Source organism: Cupressus sempervirens, chromosome 4 (assembly GCF_028749045.1).
Source record: "Cupressus sempervirens isolate cs-2001-9-10 chromosome 4, ASM2874904v1, whole genome shotgun sequence".
In the NCBI taxonomy this organism is placed as follows: Eukaryota; Viridiplantae; Streptophyta; class Pinopsida; order Cupressales; family Cupressaceae; genus Cupressus; species Cupressus sempervirens.
Window position 1 is genome coordinate 265,429,926 of NC_143121.1, and position 10,680 is coordinate 265,440,605.

General features: G+C 33.0%; 1 pseudogene; it reads left to right on the forward strand.

Annotated features, from left to right (window-relative positions):
- The first annotated feature begins 6,343 nt into the window (after positions 1-6,343).
- LOC149561023 (putative MO25-like protein At5g47540 pseudogene) lies at positions 6,344-7,054 on the forward strand (annotated as a pseudogene).
- The last annotated feature ends 3,626 nt before the right edge of the window (positions 7,055-10,680 follow it).

Consider the following 10,680-nt stretch of genomic DNA (forward strand, 5'->3'; position numbering starts at 1 on the left):
AGAGAAGAAAATGTCAACCCATAGTTGCAAGGTACACGTGGAGAAGGAAGGGCATTACGATGCTATGGATACCCTATGTGGTCAAGAGGAGATTTCAAAAAGGGTCCTAACGCTACAAAATTTGGCCTTGCTGTAAGAGCATAAAACAAATTTTAAAGGGCTTCGGTGGTATCTATTTCATAAGGTCATAAAGAAAAATATGAGCTTATGATTAGGAGGTGAAAATTGAAGCTTCACGGTGCTACGACTTAAGGATGAAGGGGAAATTTAAATAATTCAAATGGAAAATGAATGTGGGACTCGGTTAATGATGAGAATAACCAAAATTTGACACATGGCATTGGCAGATTGGAGAGAATATAAAGTGAATATAAAAATCAAAATTCATAAAGATGTTCAAACACATGATTTTAAAAGTTAAAAGATTTGGTAGATATAAATGTTTTATATAGTTATACTATATGAACATTTTAAATTTTTAAATTTTATTGTTGCTCACAGTCTAGGAGCTAGAATTTTAAATTGTCTTGGGGGTCATGATTTTTATCCAAAATATGCAGTGCAACATATCGTTGAAATTGGGAAGAAACAAGCTATCCATTTTTTCGAACCAATTTTTACATAAGTGGTCACTGGTGCATACTACAAGGGATTTTTCATTTTCAATTAGATGCTCATTTACAGGCAATGATTTCACCAATGCAGTTACAAAATTCAGTTGGGATGCATTTGAAATACTTTGTTGGCTCGGTTTGTTTGAAATTTGATGCATAATGATGTGTTTTGCTGCAAGTATTTCATAATTTGCTTGATTTTGATGGAATTTCTCAAAATTATTTGCCTTTTGCAATCAATTATGATTTCCATCAAATATCTTAGATATTTTGTGCCTTTGACAACCAAAATGATGAAGATTTGATTTTGTAGTTGCAGAGAGAGATTAGAGAGATTCTTTTCACTGCTAGGAGATGGAATTTCAAGTGGACACATGTCAGATATAGAGCATATCCAAGAATTCAGTTCTTCTATAACATTTTCTTTCTCATTCTTTGTTGTTGGTAGTTTTCTCTGTAATACCACTAGGGTTCCATTTTTCACTGTTTAACCAAGGTTGTTGATGGTTTTGCTTCCTATCTATTGAGCTAATCTCTAGCAGTAAAGGCCACCCATATGCTTTTGTGTAGATTTTCAGTTCATTTCATGTGTTGTTATTCTGAGATAAATAGAGATTAATGTTAAATCATGTGAAGTATGTTGAGTTTCACTTAGTGTTACCAGTCTATGTATTTAGTCTTCCTATGGACGAATATAAAAGGGGATTTAAAATGAATTATCTGGGTTTTCTTATTTTCTCTCCTATTGTCTTCATATGCTATTGACTTTGTAATTGAATGAATAAGGTTCATTTGATTTAAGTCAACTTGAATGAGTTGTATGTTAGATCTGTTGTTGCTTTTGATTGAAGGAGTCAAGTAAATGTTTCAATGTTCTGATAGGGTTTCTGGATGTATGGAGCAAATATTTTGTAAGAATGGAATTTGGGGATTTCAGTCAACAAACTTAATTGTAAGGAAAATAAGTTAGGTCATCCTACTGGTAATGACTCTATGTTTAAATGGATAAGGCACTGATCACTAAATTAGATGCAAGTTGATATGAAGGTTATTTACACAAATCATTTTAATTAAATCAATTTAGTATTTCACATTTTATAGTGGCTGAAAAGAAGTAACCCTCACTTAGCTTATGGTTTCATAGGTCATGATCTGTAGCTATTTCATTCCTATGTCATTACATAAGTATTAGAAGGTAAAATGGTTTTCATATGCTATAATTAGGCTCATATTTATGTTTAATTGCACTGGTACCATATATTAGAACCTCAAGGTTAACTTGCCTAGGTCTTGCAGAGCTTGAAGTAAAGAAGGAGTTATGCTTTATAGTTGGCCCAAGATTGTAGTTGAGTGTATCTATCATAGGAATTTGCTAGCCTTAGATGCATTGGTCTAGTTTCTTTTTCATTTTCAAAATCGTTAAATCAAGAACCAACAAGATGGTGACTCTACTATGGATTTGTATTAAATCTGAATGGTAGACAAACCTTGAGAATTTAAAAGAGATTCAATACAACAAAAGAAGTTTAGAGTCAAGAATTGAATTATGAAGTCTATTTTCTTTTCAAGGTGTAAATGATCTGCAAGTTTTTTATATTGAAAGTCTAGTTCAAAATTTACAAATGGTAAATGGTTCAAATCTTTTCTCAATAAGTGTGAGTGGCGACTCTAGTCTAAATCTCTATGCCAGTGCATGGTTTATTTTAATATCAGAAGGCTTGTAGTATTTATGGGCAGATCTAGTTTGTTTTGAAAAAAGGAAGTATAAAATTTCTTGATTAATGGTTTATGTGGTTGTTTGTATCTACTGAAGTAATTGATTTCGAAGGGTGAATCACTGTTGTGATTTCATTTTCCTCTTCAAGGAGGTGGCAGCTCTACAAATTATTTTATCTATAGTGTGAAGGATTTCGTGTTTACACAGTGCTAATCAGCAGATCAGGGTTTTAATACCACAACACATAAAGGTATTTTCAATTTTGATGTATTTTTCTTTCATGAAAGTTGAATGAACAAAATGGTTGCCTCCATCTAGTGGTTTCAGCACTAAGAAAATAGAGGTAGAAGTTTAATAATTTATAAGATGGAATCAAAATCTAGGTCTGAAAGTGATGTGCCAACTCTTGAAAGTGTTTGTGCAAATATTGCTAAGCTGAAAAGAAAGATTCATGATAGGATTGTCATAATGATAAGAAATACAATTGGTGATATTAAGGGTCTTGGTGGATTTCAAATTTACATGAAATTTGAATCAGTAGTTATGAATCTTGGTGAGTTCTCCAAACCTGAGGAGTCTTCATGGTCAATGTTACTTTTAGAAGTTTTTATGCCATATTCAATTGATTGGTCAAAAAAGTCAAGGTTAGAAAAGGTTACTAAAATCCAAGATTTTGTCATGGAGATTGAAAGTGTTTTGAATGCTAGTGACTATAATGTTAATGAATGAAATGAGTTCATTGAAAATGATATTGAAGATGTAGAGTCTTAGTTTTATGAATCAGAGGATAGTAATCAGCAATTTGATGACAAGCATAATATGGATTTATCTTGTAATGATGATGATTGTAAAGAAGAGGAAAAGTGTAACAGCAATAAGAGTTTCTCTTCTAGTGATGAATGTGAATGTGCTAAGATTTTGGTTGTTGAGGTATTGTCTAAAGAAGATGTATGGGATGATTAGAGTTCTGATTTTTCAGATTTTATTACTAATGAGTTTGTTGTTGTAAATGTGGCAAGCTATTTGAATAATAACCATAGCTAAGGAGAAGAAACTAATAATGAAGTATTGTTAAGTGTTGTTGAAATTTCAGATTTTTTGGCTCATGATTTTGAAAGGTATGCAAATTTATCCAAGGATGTTTGTGCTTTTCCACATTTTGTATTTTCATATGATGAAGTCACTTCCCCTAAATTTGATGCTGAAGAAGACATAGTTTTAGAATACGCTTTGTCAAGTTTTGGAGGTGTATGTGATGGTAGTTCGTACATCAATACACATGATGACTTCTATGTTGAGAAGAAAGATGTCGAGGTAAGGTCTTGTTGGTTCATTGTCTTCTTATTTTCATAAAGCCAAGATATATTTAGATTGCTCATGTGATGAGGAAAGTAATACTAATGAAATTGTTTACTCTAATTAGTTATTTGAGGAAAACATTGATACAGATAAACATATTGTGAAAATGCAATTTTATGATGATTCTTTTGATTTGGTATCTAATCATTTGTTGGAATGTGAAGAGGTTGCAGTGAATGTTCAATTTGATTTATGGAGTACTGATGTAACAGACAATGAGAAATCAGATTTTTCATTTTCTTCATATCCAGATGCACAAGGTGAGTTACAATTTGATTCATGTAACTCATTGAATGAAGTAGAATATCAAACTTTTGTGTTTCCAGTTTAGGGTTTCCATGATTCAGTTAGTGATGATCAATTTTAGTTTGATATTAGTAGTTATGATCATGCTGATTCAAATTTTTATAGTGAGCAAGATGAAGATTTTAATGCTGATTTGTACATGCACTATGAGAATGAAGATGTGAATTCAGTTTTGCCAAGTGTTTTGTATCAAGATGCTAATCTGATTGGTCGAATTGATGAGAAAGATAAATTCAGTTTACCTCAAGAAAATGTCAATGAGAATCAGGCATTTCACAAAGGTAAGAAGTTTTGAAAACTTTCCAGTGGCCTAGGGCCATCATTTGTATATAGTAGGAGTAATTCTCCTATTTTCAATAAAGTTGTTCGAGAGTGAAGTTTTTGCATTCAAGTGTGTGGTCTACTTCATCTAGAGATCTGAATCCTTGCCATGCCTACAAGGGGCATGCATCTCTAGATAGAGCCACTAATGGCACTCAAATTTGCATTCCAATTTTGAGTGTCTATTCCAAATTTTGAATCACTTTGAGCCCCCTCTGAATGCCTTTTGTGCATATATTACTAGTTGACATTTCAAGGCTTTGGTGATGTTTTAGTTGTTCAACACCCTTCATTTGACATATTATTATGTTTTTTATTGATAAATTGACATTCTAAACCATCTTGTGAAGTCTTGTTTTGTGTAGTTTCCAATTCTACATTTTTGCCTAAGTGTCAAACAACGACAAGAAGCCCAGCTTGCCTTTGAATATCTTTAACCCAGAAATTTTTTATGACTTGCCATTTTAAGGATATTTAATATGCATATCAAAGAACATATATTCTAATTTTCCAATCATTTTGAATCTCTTTCATTAGGTTTCGAACCCCTCAAAGTTGGTAGTTTAATGTTTACATGCATTTGTAAATTGTGCAAAATTCTAGAAGGCCCTATTTGACCTATCATAACTCTTGACCAAATAACCCAAATAAGAAAATTATTTTTGCATCATATTCTAGGGGTCAGAGACTTCCTATGTTCCTAATTTGAGCTTATGATGAATATGTTTGATTAGTTTTCAAATGCGATTCTGTTTGTGATTTATTAAGCTTCACTAGTGTCATAAAATGCAGATTAATGAGCACCCTTATTCGTGATGTCATAATTTGAAATCCATGATAGGTGATATCAAATGGTTTGCTCCACTACATTATACTCTAAAAATACTTTGAGTGTGCCAATTTACAAGTATTGATGAATCCATATGCACACTTTTCTAGGTCAGTTCCATTTGCAAAAATCACCTTTTTTTATCAGTGTTTCTAGTCCAAAAATCCAAGTAGCCCACTTTGTACACTTGCCAAATGTGTCCCATCATTCTTCATGAGCCCAAATTCTAGACTTATACTCTCCCCGTGATAGTGAACAAATGCCTCAATTTTTGTGCCCCCATGTGTCCCTTTACCCAATTTTCAAAGCCAAATCCGAATGCAATTTAGTGTTTTCCAACATGTTCATTTGTAGATGATTCTAAGTGGGCAAATTTGGTAGTCAATATATTTTGAATGAGATTTTTTCATGAGACAAGATTCAACAGGGTGGAAGAGTGCAGAATAGAGGATTAGTGTATGTGATTTCAGATCTCAGTTATCTATTTGGGTTAGTTTTTAAAGCCAGTCAAAGGACCTCCTAGCACCAAATTGACAAGTTGTAGAAAGCAATGAAGTGAGTTTTGAAAAGGTTGAAAAAGTGATGCAAACTAATTTATTCTTCATTCAAATCAGTATCACATGTTCTATAGATCAATTTAAGGATTCAGTTTCTTAAAAATGAAATTTTTTTTTAGCCAGACCCAATTTGGGGCTCGACCATTTCCACCAGACCACTGATTAACCAAAAGAAAGTCATGTAAAGGAGTATTTAGCTGAATTTACAAATTTCACACATCATCAAAATGAAATCTCTTTAAAGAATTTTTATATTAATCTGTGAGGTTTTGTGGTGGTCGGTCCAGAGATATATATTGCTTATCAGTGGCAAGGCCAAGTAGATTTTGTAAAACCATACAACATGTGTGCAATTATTGTGAATTTTGGAGTCAACCATATTTGAAATTGTTGTGTGAAACTAGTATGGAATTAATGTGATAATCTTCTAATATGTTTGATACATGAACCATATCAATGAGGGATACTATTTTCATGTGGATCTTTCATTATTGAAGACAAAATGGGGATAATTAGATATTCTCAAGAAATGAAGAAATAAACCATCTCTGCTATGGGATACCTCCTCTTGACATTTACTATCTTCATAACATCTTTCCAGTTGGAGCCACTAAAAGCCTTTTTTTGGTGACAAGCTTAGATGGTAGAATTGGCTAAAAATATGTAAGAAATGAAATGAGTTCTATATGGAAATGGCACTGCAGAGCTAGTACCAAAAGCCTGTGCTCAGCTGACTCAAGAGTTTTTCAAAGATAACACTTTAAGACATTTTATTGTGTGTCTCCCAAAATTGAATCTACAAGTACAAAAAGATGTAACTGAATTTGTGGAATATTTGCAATGGCAACAAGTTCAATCATGGCTTATTGATTTTGATTATTTAGAAGCTCATAAAGATCTTATGGACATTCTAGTCTTGGGGTATGAGAACATTGACATTTCTTTGCATTATGGCTCAATTTTAAGAGAGTGTATATGGCATCAAAGTATTGCAAGGTATGTTTTGGAATCTAAAAACATGAAGAGGTTCTTCACTTACACACAACTTTCAAATTTTAACGTTGCATCATCTGTAGTAACTACATTCAAGGAACTTCTGACAAGACATAAGGCCATAGTAGCTGATTTCCTAAATAAGAATTATGATTGGTTTTTCCCTGAGTTTAATTCAAAACTACTAGAGTTTAAAAATCACATCACAAGGCATCCAGCTATGAAGCTTCTTGGTGAAGTTATATTGGATCATTCCAATGTTTCAATCATGATGCATTATGTGAGTTCAAAAGATAATCTGCAGATCACATGGAAAAGTCCAAATTCAGGTTTTAATAATGTTCTCTATTGTGGTTGAAGAGAAGAAAGTTTCAACCCATAGCTATAGGGTACACATGTAGAAGGAGCCTACAGATTCCCATTCTACAGTAAAGATAGTTGGCTCACATGAAGGGAGCTACAATATGCAGTATATGCAAGAGAAGGATGGTGCAAAAGAGGAGCTCATACAATTGAAGAATAAAGGAGAGTCTTCCATGCTGAAGGGGAAAAGTTGCTAAAAATATAGAAGAAATGGAATGAGAGAGGCACCTTGAAGTTAGCTCATGGCAAGAGGCGACAACAGGGGACATACAATGAAGGAGCAAATAGGAGACTCACATTTTGAAGAAGAATTCTAACACTAAGTAAAGGTAGCCACTTATGGTGGAAAAATACAACTTGTGTACATTAAACACAACTAGTAGACACCAAGATAAGCCATGAAAGAAAGAATAGAGGAAGCTGGACTAAGCAGGGGTATAGACCATTTATCTCACATTTACTAGAATAAGACGTTTTGAGATGTTTAAATACCTTTGAACACAACACAAATAGTGTCTTGAAGACAAGCACCTTTTGGAAAGGCAAGGCTCATGTGTGGTGCCCGTGGAGGCCAGCTAGAGGTGATAACGGAATAATTTTAAATAGAGATGACACAATGACATGGAAGCATAAGAGCAAAAGGTAGATTGTAAAGGCTTACTCTCTTATGAAAATGAAGGGTATTACAGTGCTACGGGTACCCCATGTGGTTAGGAGGAGATTTTTGAAAGGGTCTCAAAACTACAAAGTTTGGCCTTGAGTAAGAGTGTAAAACAAATTTTAAAGGGCTCCAGTGGTATGCATTTCATAAGGTTGTGAAGAAAAATGTGAGCATATGATCGAGGAAAAAATTGAAGCTTCATCTTGGTATGACTTAAGGATTAAGGGGAAATTTAAATATTTCATACGGAAAATGAATGTGAGACCTGGTCAATGATGAGAGTAACTGGGATTTGACACATGGCATCAGTAGATTGGAGAGAATATAAAGTGAATATAAAAATGAAAATTCATAAATATGTTAAATGCATGATTTTCAAAGTTGAAAGATTTGGTAGATTTAAATTTTTTATATAGTTATAGTATATGAACATTTTAAATTTTTAAATTTTAATGTTCCTCACAGTCTAGGAGCCAGAATTTCAAATTATCCTGTGGGGCATGATTTGTATCCAAAATATGTAGTGCGGCATACCGTTGGAATTGGGAAGAAACAAGCTATCCATTTTTGGAACCAGTTTTTACATAGGTCATCACTAGTGTATGCTATAGGAGGTTTTGTGTTTTCAATAGGATGCTTAGTTACAGGCAATGATTTCATCAATAAAGTTATAGAATTCAATTGGGATGCATTTGATATACCTTCGTGGCTTCTTTTTTTTGAAATTTGATGCATAATGATGTGTTTTTCTGCAAGTATTTCATAATTTGCTTGATTTTGATGGAATTTCTCATAATTATTTGTCTTTTGCAATCATTTATGATTTCCATCAAATATCTTAGATATTTTGTGCCTTTGAGAGCCAAAATGATGAAGATTAATTTTGCAGTTGTAGAGAGAGATTAGAGAGATTCTTTTCACTACTAGGAGAAGGAGTTTCAAGTGGACACTTGTCAGATATAGAGCAGATCTAGGAATTTAATTCTCCTATATCATTTTTTGTTTTTGTTGGCAATTTTCTCTGTGATACTAGCAGGGTTCTAGTTTTCACTGTGAAACCAAGGTTGTTGATGGTTTTGCTTCTTGTCTATTGAGCTGAGCTCTAGCAATGAAGGCCACAAATCTTCTTCTATGAAATTTTTTAGTTCATTTCATGTGTTGTTATTCTGAGATAAATGGAGATTGATGTTAGATCATGTGAAGTATCTTGAGTTTCACTTAGCATTACCAATCTATGTACTCAGTCTTCCTATGGATGAATATAAAAGGGGATTTGCAATGAATTATCTGGGTTTTCTTATTCTGTCTCCTAATTTCTTAATATGATATTGACTTTATAATTGAATGAATAATGTTCATTTGATTTAAGGTAGCTTGGATGAGTTGTATGTCAGATCTGTTGTTGCTCTTGATTCAAGGATTCAAGTAAATGCTTCAATGTTCTAATAGAGTTTCTGGGCGTATGGGGGGGGATATTTTGTAAGAATGGAATTGGGGGATTTCAATTGACAAAGTTAATTATAAGGGAAATAAGTTAGGTCATCCTACTGGTAATGACTCTATGTTTCAATGGATCACTAAATCAAATGCAAGCTAATATGAAGGTTATTTGCACAAATCATTTTAATTAAATCAATTTAGTATTTCATTTTTTGTAGTGGGCTAAAAAGAGTTAACCCTCACTTAGCTTATGGTTTCATAGGTCATGATCTATAGCTGTTTCATTCCTATGTCATTACATAAGTATTAGAAGATAAAGGGTTTTCATCTGCTATAATTAGGTTCAGATTTATGTTTAATTACAATGGTACCATATATCAGAACCTCAAGGTTAGCCCACCTAGGTCTTGGAGAGCTTGAAGTGAAGAAAGAGTTATGTCTTATAGTTGGCCCAAGATTGTAGTCAATTGTATCCATCATAAAAAAATTCTAGCCTTAGATGCATTGGTCTGGTTTCTTGGTCATTTTCAAAACTATTAAATCAAGAGCTAACAAGTTCCACTAATATTCTTATCTTTAGGTCTTTGAACTAATTCTCATATTTCATTCTTCACAATCTGATCTAATTCTTCCTTCATTTGTTATCTTAGGTTCAACTTGAGAGATCAAAAATATCTTTTCATTAACTTTGTTCCATGTCATCACTCCCTTGTCTCTACTTCCAATTATTTTCTCTAGAGGATGATTATTTGTCAGATTGTTGTTATAGGTAAGTGTTGCTAACTCAACTCTTACTTCTTCTCTTGGTTCAGAAATTTCTTCTCTTTGCTCAACAATTTGCACATGATTATGCAAATCATTGTTAGTCTCAAATAAAACTTCTACATTATATCTAAAAATTCTATTATTATCTTCCTCTTCATTAGAATTGCAATCCATCATCTTTTCCTACATTCCAAACTTTTCATCAACTTTCACATTTGTGCATTCAACTATTGTCTTGGTTCTATGAATAACATATCTGTAAGCTTTACTTTTTAATGAATAACTAAGAAACATACCTGCATCACTTCTTGGATCAAACTTACCAATATTATTATCTCTCTTTATATAACACATGCTTCCAAAATTTCTAATGAAGGGTGCTCCCCTTAATACCATAAATACATAATAGAAAAAAAAGAAACAACAAAAAATGCGAGGACAAAATATGGACCTCTTATTATCACCGCAAATATGGAATTATAGAATTCACAAGTACAATATGCTAACCCACATGGGTGCTTTCATTATAGTAATTTGCAAGACTAAGCTACAAACTACCACCCAGAGCTATCCTTGGGCCTTTCTTGAATAGGCAATTTTGTCCCACCCAGGAAGGTTCTAGACATTCAAACTTAATCCCTAGGGCTGATAGACCCTAACAATAGATATAGAGTTAGCCAAATACATCTGTGATAATTGTTTTAGAGATTTTGGGTAGCACAACATTGGAAAGCCATAACCCTCAAATTGTTGCT